Source organism: Opisthocomus hoazin, chromosome 2, assembly GCF_030867145.1.
Source record: "Opisthocomus hoazin isolate bOpiHoa1 chromosome 2, bOpiHoa1.hap1, whole genome shotgun sequence".
Taxonomy (NCBI): Eukaryota; Metazoa; Chordata; class Aves; order Opisthocomiformes; family Opisthocomidae; genus Opisthocomus; species Opisthocomus hoazin.
The window spans coordinates 19,963,166-19,986,506 of record NC_134415.1 but is presented as its reverse complement, the minus strand read 5'-3'; the positions used below and the strand labels follow the sequence as shown (position 1 = coordinate 19,986,506).

At 40.3% G+C, this 23,341-nt stretch overlaps 1 protein-coding gene across 2 annotated transcripts in view; it reads left to right on the top strand.

Moving 5' to 3' along the window:
- Nucleotides 1-6,412: 6,412 nt before the first annotated feature.
- The window catches only part of LRFN2 (leucine rich repeat and fibronectin type III domain containing 2), a 161,763-nt gene continuing 144,834 nt past the window's right edge, over nucleotides 6,413-23,341 (top strand). Inside the window, exon 1 of one of the 2 annotated variants that reach the window (XM_009931471.2) lies at nucleotides 6,413-6,928. The gene's annotated coding sequence lies outside the window, so the exon portion shown is untranslated. Of the gene's footprint in view, nucleotides 6,929-9,409; nucleotides 9,436-23,341 lie in introns of those variants that run through there. The other variant, XM_075412821.1, reaches the window with a different exon arrangement.

Here is a 23,341-nt window from a genome sequence, read left to right as displayed (position 1 = left end):
TCAAAATAATTTGCTGAAATGAAGTAAAATTTGTTTTAGGAAGTCAAAACCCACTTTTTCCATCATGCCTAAGCTTCACTAAGAAAAATATCACCTTGTATTTTTTCTTTTGCTCTGCATACGACAAACCACCTGATACAATCTTAACTCCTCTCAGAGGTCTGGGATGCTTCCTACTAAGTGCCTTCCCCCATCCCTGGCAAACCTAATAGCTTGCAGATATTTGCGACCACAGAAACTTTCTAAGTGCTTTGTGACTGGGCAGAATGGTCCTTTCTTCCCACAGTTTACAGTGTAGATTATTGAGATTTTTGGTGGATTCATTTGTTTGCCACCTTCATACTATAATATGGCAACTGTTAGCAAATACTGATTTTATTTATGATGTATTTATGGCTATAGTTTTGATACAAAATGGGGGTCTGTCCAAAAGATTCTCACCTCCCTGATGTACTTTTATTGATTTAGATACAAAATTGTAACCATTTCCTTTCCATGGCTGAGACATACAAACTTAAAAGCATCAGGAAGGTTCATAAACAGCTTAAGCAGCTGACCTTGTCCTAGATATGGGCTCTTGCCCGCTGTATGCAAGAGTAACTGTCTTCTCACATGATTAGCATAAGACTGGTTTCACAACATTATCCCTGGTTGGCAAATCCTGTCTAAAGGTTACCTGTCCCCAATCTTTCATGATTCCTCTCTCCTTAGAGCTTAAAAAACCTCAACCAATCTTCTCTCCCTCCAAACAGTTTTTTAAGTGACAATTAGAAAGCAAACCAAGATCTGTATCATGTAAGAGTGCATCCAAACAAAAGGCTTAGTGGAAATGTGGGATTGGTAAGGGAGTTGCTGTAGCAAGCCCCAGCCAGGGCAGTGGAGAGCCTGACCTCCCTTCCATTGCCCCTCTTGCCTGTGGAACTGCAACAGAGGATTGCACCCTAACAGCATCCTCTCCAGACAGGGACTCCACACTGCATGGCACATCCACATATTCTCTTTCAATAGTGAAAAATGTTAGTATCCCTTATTCTGTGGGGCAAGGATCAAAATATAAAATGAAGACTTTTATCCACACTACTCTTGTGCCATCTTTATTGCACTGACTTTACACGGAGCATCTGCTGCTCGCCTGGATTTCGGTGGTGGCTGAGAGTGTTCTGTGAACAGCAAGAATCAATGTCAGAGGTTGCAAACCCACCAGGATGAGGTCCTGCTCCCTGATGGGCAGGCGGCAGAGTACTGCTGCCTCCAGGTGTGCTGTGGAAGCTAATGCTGTACTTTCCGTCAAATTATAAGAATTTCGGAAAGCATTGCCAAGGCAGTCTCTTTATTCTGATGAACACTGTGCTGAAACAGATGGCCATTAAACAAGAAGTTTGTTTGTTTGTTTGTTAAGTAAATAGATTGCGCTGGTCTTATATAGCACGCTTTAGCCCCCAGTGGAACAAATCCACTTATCTGGGAGAAACTTCTTATTCCTCTTTTTGAGATTTCTGATCAGGATATACCCAGCTATAATTCATAATTATCACTTTGGGCTTTTGATAACATACCAGAATCTTCTGACTAACACAACGAGATGTAGACTTTTTTTTACAATGACAGCAATTAAAGATTGGACAAACTTATAAAGAGAGCAGGGAATGAAAGCTCCACCACTTGAAATCTTTAAATCAAGAGACTGTCTTTATAAAAGATATTTTCTGTATCAGCCTTTACTATGAAGATGGATGCAGGAGCCACAGAGAGGAATTCTATAACTGAGGTTATGCAGAAGGTCAAATAAGATGGCCATAATGATCCCTTCTGGTCTTATTAATCAAAGGGCATTAAATTTCACTCACTGAGCTGGACATGTGATTATACAAAACAGAAGTGCAAGGATTTTCCTGCTTGTAAAGGGAGAACCTGGAAAGAATAATAACCCTGAGATAAAAATATTATGCTGACCTTCTTTCAGAGCATCTACAAAGTTACAATGAATTCTCTTAAGGTTAGCATAAGTATCCTGGTCATTCCAGCTGAGATGAATGCTGAGAATGGAGTAGATTATGAATGTATAATTGATTCTATGACCTGAAACAACAGTTTCCTGATATTTGGAAACTCTTCTGCATTCAGCTACAAGACGGACAATGACAGGTTGTCCATGGAGTGGCTGAAGTATTTTAAAGAAGTTAATCTTCATATTTCTGATGTAATATTGGTCTATGTTTTTTATAACAGTGCATTGCAAAAGGGAGCTTCTGTACTGCCTTTGTCTAATCAACAGCCTCAAGAACCCTTTTTCTTCCACTGCGCTGTGAAGCAACGCCTGCTCTCTGTTGGATCTCGGGGTCTAGAATTTCCAGACTAGGGTTTCCCCATAAGATGCAGGAAATGGAAAGAAAGCATATTCAGTTTGTCTGTTGGCTGGAGATGCTTTTACAAGCAGAGGGGTGTGTGGGTGGAGGATGTGAGAAGGATATTTTGTACTGACATATACTTGTGTAAAGAGCCATTCAATGATTTGTAAAGAGCTGAGCTGAACAGCACCTAAGAAATATACAATTTTCCCCCAAATCTCCAGTTTTTGAAAGCTGGTGGGTTCTGCTCCTGGTAAATGTTTTCATCAGTAGAGTCACAGATCAAATGTTTTTTAGACTGTCCTTCAATCTGTGTGATTTATTGGCAGCCACTGATTAAAGAGTCATGTGGACCATTGCTGACCACTTCAGTTTGGAAGGGGGTGGGCAGGAAATGGGAGTTGCCGATGTCTACGTGTACATGATAAATTATATTGTCAATCAGATGGCCAAAGTCTTCAGTACATTGTCTGCTAGTGTTGGAAAGGAGAATGACATTTGTGGCAGGTAAAGTTATCCTGGAGGTTGCAAACGCATCTAAATTTTGTTTTTGTCTTTGTCTGCTGTCCTAGTGCAAACTTTTCCTGGGTTTGCATATTATATCTGACACTGTATGTCAAAGGAGAGCATCCCCATTACAAAATTTATGTGTAAAGCTGAGTATTTTGGGTGGTTTCTACTGTACAAGGGAACTTGTATGAATGTGATTGTAAGGGCTTTATGAGATCTCTTTGTACAGAAATTACGCACTCTGTTGGGGCACAGGAATTGCTGCGTCACTAAAAGATTAGCTGTTTGGCAATGCAGCAGTTTTAAAGGTTCAGTGAGCATGGAGTTAGTCATCTGTAGTCATGGCCTCTCATGTATTTTCTAGATCTAAGTCAGGAATGGGACAATGAACCTTGAAAGTTCTTCCCAGGGGCGAGTGTTGTAGGCCTGTGAGATGATCACTACCTAGGCAGAGTAAAATTTCTCCTGTGACTCTTTGGGTGGTGATGGAATTTCCCTGAAGGTGGAAGTGAGAACAGATGTAGCTAAAACAACCATGTTGGCTGACTGTGAACTAAGGCAGGATTGGAGAGAAGGGAGACCTGAGCAAAAGCAATGAATGGAAGTGGTAGCTCTCTTTGTCCTAGAACAACCAAGAAGGAAAGAGGTTGATTCACAGAGCAGCTCCTTACTTGGGACAGAAGCAATATATATCAAGAATGGCTAGTGGAGAGAAGAAGCTATGGGGCGAATGCCAAGAACTCTGATTAAGGTCTAAAGACCGTCATGGAAAGTCAGAAAGCCCACTGGCCTAGCACAGTGGGAACCCACCACACCTCAGCCTCATGGGAATCTTTTTTGGGTGACTTTTTGTCAGGGTTAGAATCACAGAATCATTAAGATTGGAAAAGACCTCTAAGAGTTTCAAGTCCAACTGTCACACCAACACCACCATGCCTGCTAAACTATGTACTGAAGTGGCATATCTACATGTTTTTTAAACACCTCCAGGGATGGAGGATATATCATCTTTCATTATATCATCTTTGATTTTTCCTTGGGAATCGGGACTATCACAACTGTAGCTGGTGAAAAATTTTTGGAATATTTTTTGAGTGCGTGGATGGAGATCATTGATTTCTGCCATTGGAAGCAATAGTTTGTTTTCAAATCAGACTCTGAAACACTAGTCCCTGAGTCTATTATTAATTCCTGATGTCATTAAGAAATGTCTTCTCTGTCTGCTATGCACTGACATTTATTTTATAAGGGATTGACATGATTAGAGCTTCAATTTGATTTTCAAACATGCTTGGCCCAGGATTCCCAGGAGCTCTATTTAAAGTTAGCTTCCTAAATTCATGTTTTAGTCATCTCATAAATGAAGTACTTTTCTAAGATTCTTAATGCCTAGTTTGGCATCTACCAGTTTCTCAACTCTTTCTTTGACCAGGCCATTTATTTCAGTGCCCAGTAAGGTTACCGACGATTGTAGCTCTCTTCCTTCCTCCCAAGAAGAGCCCTTCAGCATTTTTCTGCATAAAGCCAAGGAAAGCTGGATATGCTGCAAAATAGGCAACTTCTCTGTCCACAGTCCTTCCTCCTCTATTTTACTACACTGTCACTCCCTTATGTGTGGAATCTGCAGTCTTCAACTTAGGGGTATAGACAGTCACCAGAGAATAGAGCAGGCACAGATCCAAGGTGTGAGACTGATAACAGTAAGAGATCTGAAGTTTGCAGCAGAACCTTTTTCATGAGTCCCTCCTAAAAAAATATGTGTTGCTTTATGCAGTCATTCTCAAAAATATCTTCAGTGTTTTTGATTCAGTCTGGTTTGACTTTATAAAGGCCAAATTTGGTACCTACATATTAACTGAGTGACCTGGTTCTACCTGTGCTGGATGGCCTGTTGAAACATATCTGATGTTTCCACCAGGAGTAAGGAGTGAAAGAGGACAGTAACTAGGCTAAATGAAGCTATAAAAGTGTATTTCTCACTTTCTGGACTGAAATACTACAGCTCTTTCTGAATTCATGCCCTTTTTTTCACACTGGGATGTTTACAAAGCATCAGAAGATTTTAATCCTTACATCTATGGTGCCTAAAAAGAGGTGTACTTTATACCAACTAAAAAGGACTTCAGAATCAGACCTTACATGTTTAATCTGGATATGCAGAGGCAGACTGTTCGTCTGCTCATGCTTCAGTGCATTAACTAAAGAACAGGGATTAAGGAGAAACATTGCCCATGAACAGGTTAGCCCTGGCTGCACAAAATCATTCAGATTCCCTGGAGGTGAGTAGTACTGATCACTGTCCAGAGGCAGGATTCTGGACTAGATGGACCATAGGTGTGAGCCAGGGTCACAATTTCCAGGTAAATTCCCACTGCAAAATTATACTTCTTTCTTGGCTTTTTATTCCTTGCATGTGTATTATAAATTGTTCTGTCTGTTGGTGTATTGATACTGGTGTGTGGTAATTTGAAAGAGTTGGGGTTTTGCCTACTTTTATTTAGTCAGTGCTTCCCTTTTCCTTGGCTCTGTCTAAGAGCTTCTTCAACCAAGGGAGGCAGAAGAAAATTTGTGTCTCTGTCTGGAGGGCTGGAGAGAAGAACCCGCTAGTAAATAGGAAAAGCTGATCAATCCTCCTGAGTTCTTTTATCTTAATGCAGGTTTTGTTTAGACATTCCACTACCGTACAAAGTACAAAGCGAGAACTACTTCTCACTACCAGCATTAGAAAGAATATTTAACACAAAACCTTTGTACGTGCTCTTCTCTGTCATTTGAGTTACTAAAACATAGCAAGGGAAAATTCTTCTAGTATTGAATAGCATGAATGGAGCTGACAGTGTTACTGTATTTATCTACTTCTCCCAATATAAATACAGATATATGTGACTTCCACTATAGCATTTGCAGCTGCATCTCGTGCATTTGCAGCAATATTTCTCTCCCTTTCCCTTTTCCCTCAGCTTCCCCCTCCCCCAGAGAACTGACACGCTTTCCACTGGCAAATGTTGAGTGTAGCTGCTGAGGATTTAGTATGTCAGGCTGTGTCTACACAGCTTAGGTTTCTATTATTACGCAATGGCTTAGAAGGCAGTGCTTTGCCACATAATTACAGAGCCAATCTGTACTAGGACCGGGAGTTTGGATGCCTCTTCTTGTACCAACTATTCGCCTCCCACCCACTCAAGCCTCCTCCCTGACGCTCTTACTTCTTTAACAGCTTATTTTTGTACCTTTCTTTCCTCTGGTTTCTCATTTTCTTCCCTTTCCTATGCTACTTATTTGTTTATTTCAGAAGAGAGGGGTCTGACTGGGTCGTGCCCGCAAGGATTCCTATACAGCACAAAGCACTTGCTGTATGGTGCATCATCAGAAGAGGTAAGGAGAAATCCCTGAAGCTGCCTGCTAGTTCTCTCGGGTTTTTTTCTCTCTCCCTCTTTTTTTTTTTTTTTTGGTGTGTGCACATTGCTTGTCTTACAAGCCGTGCAGGCTCTGCCATCTAGAGCACTTTGCGAGATAACTCCGGTTTGCTGTTTTTCCTTTTTCCATCTCTGCGTGAGTGTGTGTGTGCATCTCCCTGTCTCTCTTCTCCCTGCCATGATACAGCTCGACCCCCCTCCCCAACACACACGCACATACGCAGAAAATGGGCTTACTAGTATGAACCTGAAGACTTGCAGTACCAAAATGCATGTGTTGCCTTGGGATGCACTAGGATCAGAATGCTTGAAAACCCTGAAGGCAGCTTAGTCCTCCAAGACTGGGTTTTTTAAACCAAACAAAAAAAGAACAAGTTATTCACTTTTTTATTCTTTTTTTTTTTTTTTTTCTTTCCCTTTTTTGTGCTTTGGATATTACTGAAAAAGGAGTCTCAGGGATTCACACACTTGGACTTTACTGAATCAGGCTGCATCTCACAAACAATCTCGTCTGCAGTTCTTTTTGCTAGAGATCAACCAGGATTTTTCTGATTATATCTTCTTTTGAAAAAAGGATGCATGGTATAGAAAGAAGGTCTCAATGTCTGTCTGAGACTATTTTACTGAACCTGGGATAAATGTTACTTCTTAAAGGTAAGTGCAAGGTTTTTTTTGTAGAACTATAATACAATCTATATACAGATAAGTACACAAAACATTTATACACAGTTACATCTTATGGCAAAAAAAAATGTTGTGCATCTTAAAAGCATCAGAGAAATGTATAACTTTATCATCCTTTTCATGTTAGCCTAAATAATATTGTTCATGTAGAGAAATGAATCTCTGATAGTTTTCTGCTTCTCTAGGCATGAAAAGGCAGTTCAAAAAGAATATTTATTTTTTTAAGTGTCAGTAGGGATTTTTTCCATGGCAATTTTGAAACAGTGATGGAAAGAGGTTTGAAAGAAAGACTAATAATTTGGTTTCTAATACAGGAAAAACTGAGCAATAGAGCAAAACTGTGAGAGTGATTTCAGCTTTCTGGAGGAATTAGTAAATCCTGGAAAGCTAAGGAAGAACTTTGCTGGACAGATCAACACTGTTGTGTATAAAACCACATAGCAGAAGAGCGGGGACCTTGGCAAATGTGTGAAGAAACAGAAAGAAGAGGAACAGCTAGTGAGGGGAAGGGAGTGAGGGGTGCAGTGGGGTAGTGGGCACTCACTTCAGTGTCTGCTGTCACAGAGGTTGGTGTTCTTGGTGGCTGATGATGCCAGCTGATGATGGACATCCAGAATTGGCACAGTGGGCATGTGGGGGATGGGGTACACAAGAAGGTATATGCTATGTCATGTCTGTCTGACATCATCAGACATATATGCTCTCAGTAAGAGCAAGTGTACTGAGAATTTGGGTGGGAAGAAGCGTCTAAACAGCAGCAGAGGACAAGATGTAGCAAAATGGAAACTGAGTCTCTCCCTGACTTGCATGGACATATGCACACTTTTGCATCACAAAGCAACTGCATGACTGAATAAAACAAGAAAGAAACTAGAGGGGAGAGCAGAAATCAGTGATGAAGTCAACAAGTCCCAGTATGATGGATTAGTAAACTAGAAATGTAAAGTGGTCAGTTGTGGTAACATATGTAAGGAAGGGTTCTTTAACTGGGTAACTCCTTCCTACCCAAAGGAGACAAATATCACTGGTTTAGAGCAAGAATCATTTTTTGCCAGGGCTGATCTAGTCTTTTGGGGGCCGTGCCAGGGAGATATTAAGAACAATAGGGTTTATTTTGTCTACCCCATCTTTGGAATTAATAGGACACAATAACTCTTCTGAAGAGACAGGCAAACAGTAAACATTACTTAAATTTATAAACTCATAGTTAATTAAATTGACACCTCTTAACTTTATAATACAATGCTTACCACGGATAAGTCCAGCAGATACCATGCAATTGTCACTGGTATTTTCTGTTCCTTGGGAAAGAGGAAATACTGCCATGCAGAGTATCAATTTTCTGTTGGACCCTGCTGTGTACAAAGGCTGTACTAAGGCGAATTTGAGCTTGTGGTGAGAAGCAGGAGAGACAGATAATTACTTTTGCTCTAGCCTTGTTTCAGACTGGCTACAGTTTCCTTGTTTACAGCTTGCCCTGGGCTGGTGGTTAGTTTGCATTGCCTACAGATCACCACTTGAGCACAACAGAGTGCTTTTTGTGTGCACTCTCCTCGTAGCTGCCTTACAACAACGCAAAGCAGAGCTTCAGACCTTCCCTGAAACTGCTACTAATTCTCAGGGAGAGAGGGAATGCAATAAAAAATAAACAACAGTGCTAGGAAACAGGAAGAAAAAAGCCATTATTCTCAGCTAAGCTTTTTTAACCTATGTATCCCAGCAAAGATCTGCATCACTTCTCGGATCAGAGACAGCGTCTGTCCTGCTCTCCCCAGCACAGCTGTGGTTTCTTTAGGGCGACTCTGTGCCCTGTGTCCCCTGGTATCTGTCTGTGCAGGGCACTGGCAGGCAGGCAAGCTGACAGTCTGGGGTGCACTGTGCAGGGTGAGAAATGTGCCCCATCCTCAGAGCCACTGTTTGCTGCTGCCTTCTGTGCCCCACGCCGCTCTTCATAGCACTAATAGTCCTTGTTTAAATTTGCATTTGGAACATAACTGATAAATTTTCCCACAGGGAAGTACAAATGGCACACGTAGCCTTGTCCTGCAGCCTCTGCTGTGCCTGCTGCTCAGAAGGACCTGGGCTGACAACTCCCTGGCAATCCCTGTCCAAGCACGCCCGCTCACTCTCTTTGCAGTGGATGCTGGCCATGGACTGAACCTTGCAATGTAATCATGTTAGATAATGCCTTTTTTTTATTTTTGTTTTTTCAACTTGTGGTCAAAAAAAAGGGAAACTGATTCAAAATTATCAAGGTTTAAATGGTAGTAGATGGGAATATACTTCAGATGACTTAGAGTGACTCTAGCTCCCTGGTGAGTGGTTGCAGACTGATAACCCTTGCAGCTGCATTTGCTATCCATCCACACAGAGGGGAGGGAGGGGCTGATGATAGCAACTCTTCCCCCCAGACCCCTTTTTACATTGCTATTTCTTTTCAGCCTTGACCTACAAAGACCACCTGTGAGAAAAAAAAGGTAGTTTGTTCCAAGTGTGTACTTAGTCTTCTTTCTAGTCTGAACGCTTAGTCTTACTTTCTTTGTGTTTGTCATAGTGTGTTGTCACGTGTTTGTTTTTGTGGAGAGAGTAACTGCTCTCTAGGTACTGGACTGAAAAGCAGTAACACTATTTATGAAAGGCAGAAGGAAGACATCTGTGGCTCCTTCAAGCCAGTCCTGATGACTGTGGAATCCACTGCCCAACACCAAATTGGCCATTACTCTATCCTCTATGTGCTCTTTTCCTTAACCATATAGGCTTCAATTATTGTGACTAAGGATCTCACTAAAGTGCTGGGATTTATTCTATCAGTGTCCAGAGTCCATGTGTGCTCACCGGGCACTGAACAGCTTCCATTCACCTATTAAAACTTGTGACAAAAGTCAAGGTTTCATCTGAGTGTGCTGGAATAAGAACAAAACCCACAAATCACCCAATGTGATACAGCCCTTCAGTGAATAGCCAGCTGTCACTCTCTTCCCTGCCCACCTCCACCCAGGATGTACAGGAGGGAGGGAACCTTCTAAGCGGTACTTCTGCTTCTAGGAACTCAAATTACCTTCTGTGTGGGTGACTGCCAAACCTTGGCATGAAATTAACAGATGTAAACATGTCATTGAAAGACCCACAGTGATGCCGCATGGAAAACAGGGAAAAGGGCGTGTCATTTAGAACTATTTCTGCTTCCCTGGGAGCAGCGGTTGTCTCCATACTTCAGAATATTTGCATGACTGTTTCCAATTTTTCCCTCTTCTTGTCATTTGGTTTGTCCTGCCCATGGTCCAGGTCTCTGATGACATCCTCATATTCATGGAAAAACATTGATGACAAATCCAGGATGCCAACTTCAGCATACGAAATGAGCAGCAGCAGCAAAAGTCAGAAAGCCTCCTTTCAGTGAAAAAAATGCTGATTTGAAAACAAGGGAGAAAAGGAAGAGATGTGCTGTCAGGGTCTGGTCCTATGCAGAATCCCTGTTGACCTACACAGAAGGCAGAGCTGAGTAGGATTTTTTTCAGTGATAAGAGTTGTTATTCCTCTCATGAAAGTACAGATTTATCAGCATGAAACATGATTGGAAAATGGTCAGTTTTATGAATTTCCCAACTGAAAAAAATGTAGGAAGAAGATTACCAGAATACCCCATCTTTTTGGTGGAAGATAAATTTTATTATTTCTTTCCAGTTTGTGCATTTTGTATGAAAACTGAAAAGAATTCACATGAAACTTGGTCGTAAAAGGGGCTGTGCTCAAATCCCATTTTGCTAAATGACAAGCAAATCTGTCACTTGAGCTGGAACTAAACATTTCTAGCTCATTCAGGCCAAGAAAACAGTGAGCACTTTCATTTCAATTCATGGGACCAGAAAACTTTTTTCTGCCAAGCCCTACATGGAAGTCAATTTACTTGGCCAAGTGGGATTATTTCAGGAGTGTCTCGCCAACAAGAGCTGTGAGATATCCGGGCCTCTGGATGTCTGCTCTTGAAATCATTTCTCCAGCTATGGAAAACTTCTGTGCTGAAAGAGTATGCCAGCTAAATAAGAGTAGACATGAGAGGATGGCTGCAGCCATAGTACAAGTGGTATAACGGAGCATTTAGGAGGCTTCTGCGAATGGCTGCTCAGGAGGGAAGTGGTCTCTAATCTTTTGGCAGATCTGCTATCACTGTACTGCTATGGAAAGAGGTGAGAAAAGGACAAGGCCCTGGAAGAGCAATAAATCCAGGGTCCCAAACCCTGGTTTGTCAGAAGGTGAGAGGTAGGTCTGGTGCATCCCAGTGAATAGCAACATAGGTTCCAAGCGGAAAAGAAAGCTGGACTAAGGATACATTCAACAGAAAGTACATGATGGCTGAAAGTACCTTGTCTATTTTAATAGAGCAAACATTGCATTGAAAATCTCTGGAAAACATGTGTGGCACAGGTACAGAGAATTGTCAGTGTGACTCTTACCCTGAAGCCAGAGGAGGTAGGTCAGGGCTGTGCATAAATCTTCGTGTGCAGGAATGAGACAAATTGCTGCAGCTGTCCAGGTCAGACTATAGAGTCTGAGTTGACTTAGCTGGGAGAAAGACAGACTTTGAAAGACCTCAATATGATCAAGCCACATGGATTGTGGGGATCAGACACGTGTAATATTGGATGAAATACACACACTGGTGAGGAAGTAAAGGAATTTTTCCTCTCCTGCCTTTAGAGATGCTATTTGTTTTGGCAGGCTGAGGAGCAAGTGAGCTCAAAATGGCACCAGGTGTAAAGAGTCTTCAGCCATTCTCTTGTCATGCCTAAGCTCCTCAGAAAAGCTTTAGTATATATGTCAGTTAGAATGAGTAATCCTTTTGTTACAGCCTAAAGATAAAAATTAAGAACGGGAAAGGACAAGAAGATGTCTTAAATATGCTGCATCCTCTGTTGCAGTGGCAGGATGGGTGGCTTTTGATATCAGGATAAGGGCAGCAACTGTATGTGTGCTAGAAAGGAAAAACTGACTGTGCCAGAATTTAGATCAGATCCCTCTGTTAACAGCATTTAAAAAATGTATCTGCTCTTTTAGTACAGAATGAAAACAATGAGCAGTCAAATGGCAAAAGGAAAAATTGAGAGGAAAAAAAAAAGCCTGTCATGGCTCGCTCAGCAATCCCTGTCTGGTTTGAAAGCAGCCAACAAGAAATGTCTGTCTCCTCAGAGATGAAAATCAAACCCCTCCCAATCATTTCAGTAGTCATTTGATCTCCTTCTCTTTGTGAATGTTCCTGTGACTAGTTAAATACATGTGATACTCAGAAAGCTCTGCATGGTTTGCATGTGAAGAAAGTGTACTAAACTAACAAAGAAGGCAGCTAAACTGTATTGATAAGACATAACTTATCTGGACAGAGACCATTTTGTTGGTTTCCTAAATGGATGGCTAGTTGGCATTTTGTATGAGTAATCTCCTTTGTAAGTGAATGTTACCACTGCTGCTGGCAGATATTTACTGTATATTGGTTTTTAAAGAAGGGTACAACATTGATTCCGTGCTCTCCAAATTATTGACTGCACTTTCTCCCTGTAGTCAGGTCAGATATGTTATCTCCTCTGGAGAAGCTCAGCGGAAAAATGTGTTAGGTCCCAGAATCTCTCATGGAGGAGAGGATCAAGGGATTTTTTGCAGGCTGCCTATAATCAAAATAGATTGTAGTTATCCCTAAAAAATCCCAGTTTGCTTGACAAGTACCACTGTGTGGTATGTAAGTATTTTCTAATCCCGTTTCACATGATCAAATAGCACGCAAAGACATGAAGGCTTCAGCTGACACCAACTTTGCAAGGACAGTGTGACCTTTCTTGCCACCACAGGTACATCTGTTCACAGCTCCCCAGACGCATTTTGACAGTGATATCTACTTGAGGTGAGGAGGAAGATTATTGAGAGGCTTCACAATTACACATTGTGGCCAGAAATCTCATAGAGGGTGAGCTTTCCCGTGCCCATAGTCTCCCAGCAGCCTACCCTGACTGGACCTGAAGGTCCTCCAGTGGGTGAGAGGAGAAGTTTCAGGTGCCTCAATATATGACATTTTCTTTCACATCCAGGGGTGGGTGGTGACAGCAGTTTCATGTGAACTGGAGAGAACTGGTCTTACTGGCAGAGGGTCAGAGCAGAGGAGTTGAAGAGCAGCCTGATGGATATTTGTGAGAGCAATTGCACTGAGGGCAAAGAGGGTCATGTTTGGAGAAAGACTGGAGCCGTTTTGGTAGTAGGAGGTCGAAGAGAGAAAGAAGACTCAGAAGTGGTATGACTAAGAAGATGTCTCTGTCTCTTTAGATATCTGTACAACTCTTCTTGCTACAGAGACAGAGTGCCATGGCTAAGCTAAAGAGAGGCTTACGATATGTGTCTTTAGTCACAGTATACGTACACGATCCCTCCTTGAGCCACCATGGGGTATTTTGTTTGTCACATCTAACTTGTTTTAGCCTTTTGGTGAACATGGAAAAATTTATTCAAGCCCTTGATGAATTTGTTTCTGTTTTGTCCATCTTTCTTTCACATCTCTGAATCAGTGAGTGGAATGAGGATGCTATTTATTTATGTTTCCTTAGCACTGAACACAAAGATTTTTGTTGTCATCATTGAACAGATGAGTCACGTGTTAATAATTAAAACACCTTACCTCAATTCTTAGCAGAACCTAGCAACAAGCTTTCAAATTAATGTGAGACCCTCTAAAATGTGACAGGTCCATCTTCATATGGTATCTTTTCCAGAGAGAGTGCAGTTGATGGGCTGAGATCTGTCTCCTCTGTGCTGGACGTCAAATGGCTGCATTTCATGCCCATCTTAGCATTTATTTTTCCTCTTTGACAAATTTCTCATCTGCCTAACTCTGTGAACAGCATAACAAAGGTCTGTGATGACCCTGTGGGTTAGTGGCTCAGGAAACATCCCTACATTTGATACTGTGCCAAGAAAAGGAAGAAATCCATCCTCCTGCAAGAGGCTGCGATAGGACATGGTGAATTTCTGTGCATTGATGACTTCTACCCTATGTCAATGTCCTAACACAGAATGGAAAAATCAAAGCTATGCTACATCCTGTCTCAACTATAGGGTTTACATTTAAAAGTAAATAATGCCCTCAGGCCAAGAAAGAGCTGCTGCAGTTCTTTCCAGCATGGCTCATTGATCTCGTCCTCTCATTTGACACGTCCTGCTACTCCCCTGTTGCTGTAGTTAGCGTTAAATCACAGACAAATCACGTAGTGACCTAACTGAAACTGAGACCTAGCTGGAGTCAGCTTTACATACACATATCATCAGATATATGGGTCCTTAAACCACCACCTAGCCAGACGCTGGTGAAAGGCCTGAGAATAAGTCTTTGTTAGGCTGTGCTAGCTTTTTCTATTACTTACAGATTTTTTTTTGCTTATTTTGTGTTCATCTAATCATGTTCATTTTAAGGAATGAAAAAGTTTTCAACTTTTTTTTGATAGCACATGTTGTTTTATCATGGAACTATGATGAGCTTAATGTATACATTAAAAGTGCAGTTTTCCACAAACTCATTCTATGATGGAAATCAAGCATCTTTTAGGAAAACCGAAAACACCTCCCAGGTTTTTTGTGTGATGTAGTTGCACTCACAGTCCAACAATCATTCCCTCTTTTGTCTTTATATCGGCAAGTACATAAAGAACAAAAATGAACTCTGCAGCCAGCTGTTCTTCCTAAATATGTCTTGTGTTGGTGGCTTAGGTAAAAGGCGTATTGCAGCTTGAGATGTCGTTTGTGCAGCAAATCTTAGTCCCCAGCAATATCAGATCTGTTTTCGGAAGACTGTTTCTTCAGTCACAGTATTTCAAGAAGGGAAGATGGGCTGTGTTCATGCTCCAATTTGATTATGCCATGTTTGCAGTCTTTAATCACAGATGGCAAAAACATTTAAGAACAAAAGAAAACAGTTTTGAACCTTTGTTTCCCTTCTTTCCATTCCTGATTGACTTTTCAGAGCCTTTCCAACATTTAAACAAAGCATTATCTGAGAGCTGTTTGGAAAGATTTAATAGGAAATCTCAGGCTGTCATTCTTTGAATAATTTCCACTTTTCTTCACAACAATTTCTCCTGTGGCTGTAAATTTATTTTGTAACCTATCTTGGGGTACTTTTATTGTTGGTTTTTTTTTTTAATTTTTTTTGTTTGTTTTTGTATTCTTACAAGGAACAAGATAGAATCATTCACCTTGCCAGCACACAGTCCTTTTTTGATTGTCTTGTAATAGAGTAACAGATATTGCTGAATGCTTGTAGGGCATCAGGTAGAAAAATCATATTGATCTCAGATAAGAAAAGGACATATGAGCTTATCAGTAGGCATCTGGAAATTGATACTCAGTAAGAAGATGATTCCTTGTAATTCCATTGACAGATGTTAAGCTTTGTGTGACATTAAGTGATATTGGTCACTCGGACTCCCATTATTTTTTCTGAGATTTGTTTGACTAGTGTGATATTCAAATGTCCATGCTTTCAAGTGTGTTAGTCATTCAGAGAAGCAGCAGCACCCGTATCACATGTGATTAGGATGACCAACAGTCTGAACACAACATGTACAGTGATTACACAGTGATTACACAGATCCTGAATATTAGTAGCTGGCAAATCATGGTTAGAATATGAGGCATTTGTTTACCAAATACAGATGAAACAATTGGGATGAAAGAACAAATAAAATAAAGATTAAATCATAAATATTTTTTAAATCAATACTTCTAACAACCATTAAAAATTAATAAAAATAAAATGTAGACAGTGTAACAGTAAGAACATTTTAATATTGATGGCCAGTAAATCCTGGCACCTCACAAGGAAAATGACAGTACCAACTCCTGTGACATATGTATGTATAAACTTATATTCATTTATTGTAGGACAAAATCAGAAAAAAACTCCGGGAGAAAGCACAGCCTTGTAATTAAGTCTTTGGTCTTTAAGTCAAAGTAGGCCTGAAAGAAACAGTCTATGCAGGACTTAGTAGAACTTACCAAAAGCACACACTTGATTGCAAAGAAAAAGTTAGGGCAAAATTCATGATTACAATTTCCATAATTTTGGAAATATTTCCCCCTTTTATGTATTATACCTTAGATCACTTCTGAAATGGAAATGGTAGTTGGAAATGAAATGCTCTGTTAGTTCACAGCTATGTTTCCACTTCAAAATCAATAAATGTTTTTGGAAAGGTTAAAAGAGTCCAACTTAAAAAAAATATCTTCCTCCTGTTTGAGTAAGACTTTGCAAGTCAGCTCAAAAAAATATTTTAAACTCTTTTCAAATCCTTTTAATCCTTTTTTCGAATCTCTAAGCATATATTTTTATACACATGCTGCACAGGTGTGCGCATATGATTAGATCCATCCTTGGCCATAGGCATAAACTTTGCTTTTCACTTCTGCTTTTGTAATAGGAGACAATACTAATATATGTGAGAGACCTGTCTTAAGTGTAAGTGTTCTGATATCTACAAAGTGTTTATAGACTAGTGAAGATGAAGGATACACTCAGGGGAATAACTCTGCATTGGCAAAAAGAGAGACACAACTTAATGAGAGCCGGTAAAGAATTTCCAATGAACATTTTCATCAGAGAATAGGTTTTGTCCAAATTATTTTACTGGTTATGTGTGTGTGGGTGGTTATTCGATGACATCTTCGTTTTTTTTTTTAATATTTTCAGCTGGCATGTTTGTGGGTTTTCTGTGAAAATAAACTCAAACTTCTTATCACATGAAGAGCTTTAATACGGTCTTTTGTCCTGTTTTTACAGAAAGTAAGCTTTTGCATTTTCTAGAAAACAGACACTCTCCAAATTACAATTAGTCAGTCTAACCTAAATAAGTCAAACTTGTCTCTCAATTTCTGATAAAATCAGGCTTCCTTAACACTTTTAATAAGCTGATAGCCATTCAGAGATGGTACCTCTTCTCTTTGTAGAATTTTTCTTTCCTCCTTTCTCATTTGTTTTCTTGCCCTAGTAGGTCTGTTCTTTGTGGATGGCTATACATAAAGGGAACAAATAGTTCAATGACTTCTCCAAATAAAATAGGCTGTAAAAATGCTGAATTTGTTTTAAGTTTCACAAGATGGGTAATATGAAGGTAAAATGGCAACGAACACATGGTATTATAGTGGGAGGCTTGGGCCGTGGCAAGGCAGGCCATCACAGTTGCTAATCTCTGGAGACAATTAACCTCTGAATTTTAGCTCTGCAGAAGCAAAGAGGGGTGAAGGGGGACACACAAGTGACTGATCATCAAGGAATTAAAAAGAACTTTACTGCTGATGTTTCTGTGAGAGCTGAGAAGTAGAAGAAGCAGCTGAAAAAACTAAGAGAAAGTTTCCTGTGGTAGAGCAGCCACGTGCAGCAGTTCGGTGCCCTTTGTACTGGAAATGCTGTTGACTGATACATGTTTCGTATTCTTTTATGGTTAAAAATAAAACTCACAACTACTCTGCTTTTAAATTTGTTAGGGATTATTCTTAATGGTGATTCATCTCTCTCAGTCGTGGGAAAGTGGAATGAGGGTTTCCTGATGATCTAAGTCAAAATCTTCCTAGAGTGCAGAGATTTGGGGACTCTGTATTAGTATGCTGATACTGCTGTAACAACACTATATACTTTTAATGCATCTTCTACTCAGGACTCTGAGCAAACATGGATAAATTAACTCTTAGTGTTTTCCATGTAATCTGGGTTACTGTTAAAATTGTCAGTCTAGAAAAACCAGAAAGCTCAGCTGACTCAAAATCACTGGTGTAGTTATTTATCGAGAAAAAATACAAACAGCTCATGAATGGCTCATATGGGAAAACCAAGTAGAAGTCATCCTCTACAAGATTTGTAATTACTCTTGTAAACCCAGCAAAAAAGGTCTTAAGTCCCCTGATCACAGTTTTTCCTTGTCACTTTTACAGGACTACCTTTAAGTCTGCACTGATAAACAAACAAAAAATGCCATGGAAAAAAAGAAGGTTCTACACTGCAGCTGTCAACCACCCATTTCACATTCGGTGTCGTCTGTCTGAATTGTAACTAGTCCCTCATTCTGCAGACTACAATCCAGTCTCAGCTGTCCAAACCTCAGTTACCCAAAAGAGGTTGATGGTCCTACATGTCTATCAGTTGTACTAATAATTCTCATAATTACTCAGACACACTCTATATCCCATGACATTCAGTTAAATGAAGGTGCACTATCTGTAAAAAACTGTTATTTAGCAAACATATGTACAATTATACATGTTCCTTTTCCGGGTTAAGCAAAGGTGGCCCACCCACCTAAGTAAAGACTGGTACTTCATGTCTTTTGGCAGGATATATAATACATTGTGATTCTGAACCCATTGTCATCCCTAGGTACTATTGCCTTCCCACCCGCCTATGAAATACCACCACTTTGATTGCCCCAGACGCTCAGTGGGTCAACCTCAGATGAATAGAATAGCAAAAATCTGTCTATTTAACCATTCTAAACCATCAATCTCACAGTTAACAAACTCCAGTCTGCTCAAATTCATTCCCTCTTCCACCAATACCTTGTGAACTTTGATGGTTCTAGTGGCCACTTTGTCTCACAAGTCCAAAGGACGTTATTTGTGTGGCAACTGATACGAACATAACCCCCGATGGTCGACCCATTTTGCCAAATCCAAATATGAGGGTGTGCATAAACCAGACAGCAGCACCTCAAATGTTGTCAGACTAAGTCCAACAGCACCCACGGGCACAGGCTTTGGGCACCAATTGAAAATCAGTGCCGGCATTTGTTTCACCTTGTATAAATACTATCGAGTGGTGAATGAAGCCAGTTGATAGAGAGGAAGCAACTATAACTCCACCTTTTTGGGGCAGAGGTCATCTTGGTTACCCTGAAGAGCATTAAGTGGGACTGCGAGGACATACGACTTCTGTAGCTCTGAGGAGTAAATAACTATGACTCCATCCTAAAAGAGTCATATTTACTCCTGCTTTAAAGTCCCATTCTAACTCCCTGCATCATTCAGGCAGCAGCAGCAGCATGTTTACTTGTTTTTCTTGATGCAAAAGCTTCTAATATGCGACTATAGCAGAGATGAAAAGTGACAATAAATCTTCAAAGACAGGTCCTGTGATTAGCACACGTAGTCCACAAGAGAAGTAAGAACAGTGGTAGTCATTAAATATAGATGGTTTACTCACTGTGTCGTCAATAAGCTCATTATTTGTGAATTCCTGAGGTTTTTCAGGTGATGATTCAGTCATTATTTTATTTACTTTTCTGTATAATGAAACAGAATGGCAGAACGAAGAGATTCTGGCTGATGCCACAAACATCTCCTTATTTGCTGAGGTGTCTTCCTGTACTCCCTAGCTCAGGAAAGAAAGAGTTTTGGGGTCTAGTCCCTTTAAAACTACTGGACATCCCTGGAAAGTGCTCTGTGAGCTTTGCTGGTTGGTACAAAGTGGTACTCCTGTGGAGGTACAGCAGAAGATTATCCAGTAACAGTAGATTGGTCATTGCCTTTAGTGCTAAGCATGCACTAAAGGGCATAAACCAGTACAATCCCTTGTTTTTATACAAAAGCCCATTTAAGTCCATCTTGAGCTGCTAAGTGACTTCAGTGCTCTTACCAATGTTGTTACGCAGTTCTGGCCCTGAAGAGGAAGAGGAAAAAATGCAGAGAAGTGCAGGCTGGATGTATGTATGAAGCAGTTTTTGCACAAAGAATGATTGAATAGCCTTTTTCCTCCTCAGCCTGGAAAAGATTTACTCTGGCTGGTTATGATCAAGATATCTAAGACTATGAAAGATACTTTTTTTCCTTGTCTCTTCTAATAGAAGTTTTAGAGGACAACAGTTTAAGCTGGCAAGTGATGGGTCCAGAACAAGCAAAATGAGGCACTTCAGGCTTTGAAAAGGTGTGAAACCCTTTCCTGCAGAATGCAGGGATTGTTAAATGTTTGCATTGATTTATAGAACTGTTGACTAGAGGAAAGAACAACACAGGTTTTTTCATTTCCAAAGACAGTATCTTCAGCTAACAATGTTAGCTAGACCACAAGCAGCCAAGAGGTCTAGAGAGGAAATTATCACTCTAGGGTTGCATTACTTTTGGCTTTTTTGGTTGGTTTCTTTCATTGACTACTAACAGAGACAATATACTGGGCTGGATATACCATAAGCAGGACACAATTCATATTTGTTCAAACTGATTTGACTCAGGATACTCTGATTCCAAGAGTCCTCATGACACAGCCTGATGTGGTGTTTCGCTGAGCCCACAGCTGTATTTCAGCAGAATGCAAAGAGGTGGTAATTACTCAATGCTTACAAGTCTGGGCAGAAACAGTGATCTTCTACCAGGATATTGAGACAGAGCTTCACTGCTGAATTTACTAAGTTATTAGCACCTCTGATTTGGAAGCTATGCTGATATAATCACAGGCTCTGGCTCAAGTAATTCAGGTAGCTTTTATAGTGTTTCCCTCCTTGTTAGGTGAAAATTGTTTTATCTGTACCTTGGGCTTCTTGACAGTTGCAGTGGTTGGTTGTGTTGGTGGGAGCACCAGGAGGTTTACTGCTGAGGTCTGGTGGCTGGAGCTGGTAGGCCTTCACCTACTTCTTGGGAAGAAAAGGTTAAGTTCTGTTACAGGTCTCTTTAGGCTGAAAAGAGAACAAGTCTTCTGACTTCTCTTGAGGAAACCATTGATCTGAAAGTCTAATAATAACAACTTCTGGCTATATAGACGAAAGGCCTCCTGGAAGGCTGCGGTTCCCGATGGTGCAGGTGTCTGAGGTCCTGCATGTAGGGCTCAATTCTTGTAACAAGTTAGAAGGTAAGGCAGACAGGGGAAACTCTTTCAAGCAGATATCTTACTGATGAACAGATAAGGTTTCTATAGCCTGTGCTGCTTTAATTTAGGGCTTTCAGAGTGTGTTTAGTCTGTGACTGATACGAGTTTTGTATGGGCTGGGTAATTCACTGGCACCTGCCTTGCATCTCCAGGGGAGTTTTTACTGTTGCTGGTGGAAGATTCTTCTAGGAAGAGACTTTTCAGACAGAAAATAATACAGGGAAAGCTCTAAACCAAGAGAAAAAAGGATAGGAGAGACTAAAGGACTGGCAAAGAGACAACTGTCAGGATCTGGAATTCCTTTCTTTCTTGAGGCTGACACTTTTTATGTTTCATTCTTTATGTGCCATAAACAGGCTTCTCAAGACTCAGCCTGTAAGAACATCAGAAGACTGGCATATGTATATAAAAGAAACATACTAGATGAGGTAGAAATATACTAAAATATGTCTTTATTTCCAGTATTTTCATGGAGTAATTTTCCTTAGGCTGAGTTTTTAGCGCCTTTTTTCAGGTGTTGTTGAGCTGCTCTGAAAACCTAAGGAAATCCTGAGTTATTTTATGAAATAGCTGGGTCCTAGGAGGGATTTCTTTAACCAAAATTCTTCAGTCTCTTCTGTGTGTTTTGAATACTGGTTCAATAAATTAATTTAAGTTGGAAGACTGTCTGCTTGCATAGACATTGACCATTGTGTCTTGAACTGGAGTATAAGGAAGACTGGCTGCATTGCCCTCCTTTCTGGGATCACCACATTCATTTCTACCTTATTGATCTCTCTCTTTTTTTTTTTTTTTTTTTAATGACCAGAATCTTTAGATTTGTGTAATGCAGTAGGATAAAGTGAAATCTACCACAGGAGAAAATTGTGCTGATTCTTTTCCTAATACAACCATTTACAGAAGTGCTAATGTGTCCTAGAAAACATGAAGGTTCGGTTTTGATTTTAGAAATAGTTCTACAAAGTTATCAGCTATTATTTTTTCCTTTTGTTTTTTGCCTGCTCAATTTTTCAAGAATTAGCTTTAGGCTGAACATTCAGAAAAGATTTCCTGACAGCAAGATTCATTAGGCTGTGGAATAGTTTCCTAAGGGAGCTGATAGAAGCTTTGTCACTTGGGATTTTTAAAAGTGGTTGCAGGGGAAAAAAAGCAAACCCTTAAAACGTACCAAATGAGGAAAAAACAGTGTTAGGAGAGAGACGATGGACTAGCTGGCTTGATAAGGCTATCTTTTTATGTCTAGTTTCTATAGATATTTGCACAGAAACACGAGCATTGCTAATTAACTGCTCATCTGCTTCATGTGCTTATGGCTTACCAGCTATAGTCAAATCCCATCTGTCACTTGAGGACAATTAAGTGGGCTGAGAAGCATCATTTTATGACTGCACCTGGCCCTGAGGAGGTATTCCAGATGGACAGCATGGGAAGCAGGAGACATACAGAAAAGGAAGGGGGGAGGCTGTCTCTTCAATAGGCAACAGCAAGTTGTTGTAAATACATTCATATAAGAAGCAAAAAAATTATTCTAGGGTGGTGTTGGTAATGCATATAAAATTCACACATGTGGTTCCAAGTGCCAATATGAGAGGAGTGCAACTTTCTCCAGACTGCAAAGTTTTTTGTCTCCAGTTTTGTATGAGTCTTGTCACTGGATATGGGCAAAAAAGTTTGGAAATTGCAAGGGCTGACCAAAAGCGAACAAAAGACATGGAGGATGTTAGAGATGAGGAAGAGATAATACACATCCATTAAGTGAGGCCCAAAGCTAGGAATTAGGTAGTGATGATGCAACACGGGTATAAGATACTTTGTCTTAGGTCTGTTTGGGATACTGTCCTGGGGCCACCATCTGCATTACAAAATAATTTGGCCTGCTTTTCCATGGTGCTGTCATAGCTCTCACTTTGTGCATTGTCATCCAGGAATTTCTTGCCGTCTTCTGTCTGTGGCTTACAATGCAAAGGCTCTTCCATTTGAGTCAGAAAATATGTGATGAATAATTAAATTTGTCCCTAAACACAATGTTTTCTCAAAACTCTTCACACAGTGTCAGTGGCTATTTAGAGGTCTTTTTCAAAGCTTAGAGCAGTATCTGCTGGTAATGAGGTAATGATATTGCCTCAATTATGTGCTGTAAGGGAAGAGGAAGACTTAAACTGTTGTTCAGCTTTAGAATTACTGCTGTAATTTTAAAATTATCTACCCTCCCTTTCTCTTTAAGCAAAATCATCCCACCCCATTTGTCAAGATAATGCCATCCCTGGCCATGAAGGGCCTCTCCTTGCATTGGTAGTTTCCTTTTCAGAGGAATAACATTAACAGCCTTGTTTTGTAACACCTGAATCCAGACAGTTTAACTCATCTCAGTTCTGGTTTTATGGCTGTTACTCGCTATATCTGTGCATTATGCATGACTAGGAGACTGAAAGGAGCCATCAACCTTTGCGCTGATGCCTCCCAGCAAAGATTTATTTATAAAGGTGCATATTTATAAATAAAAT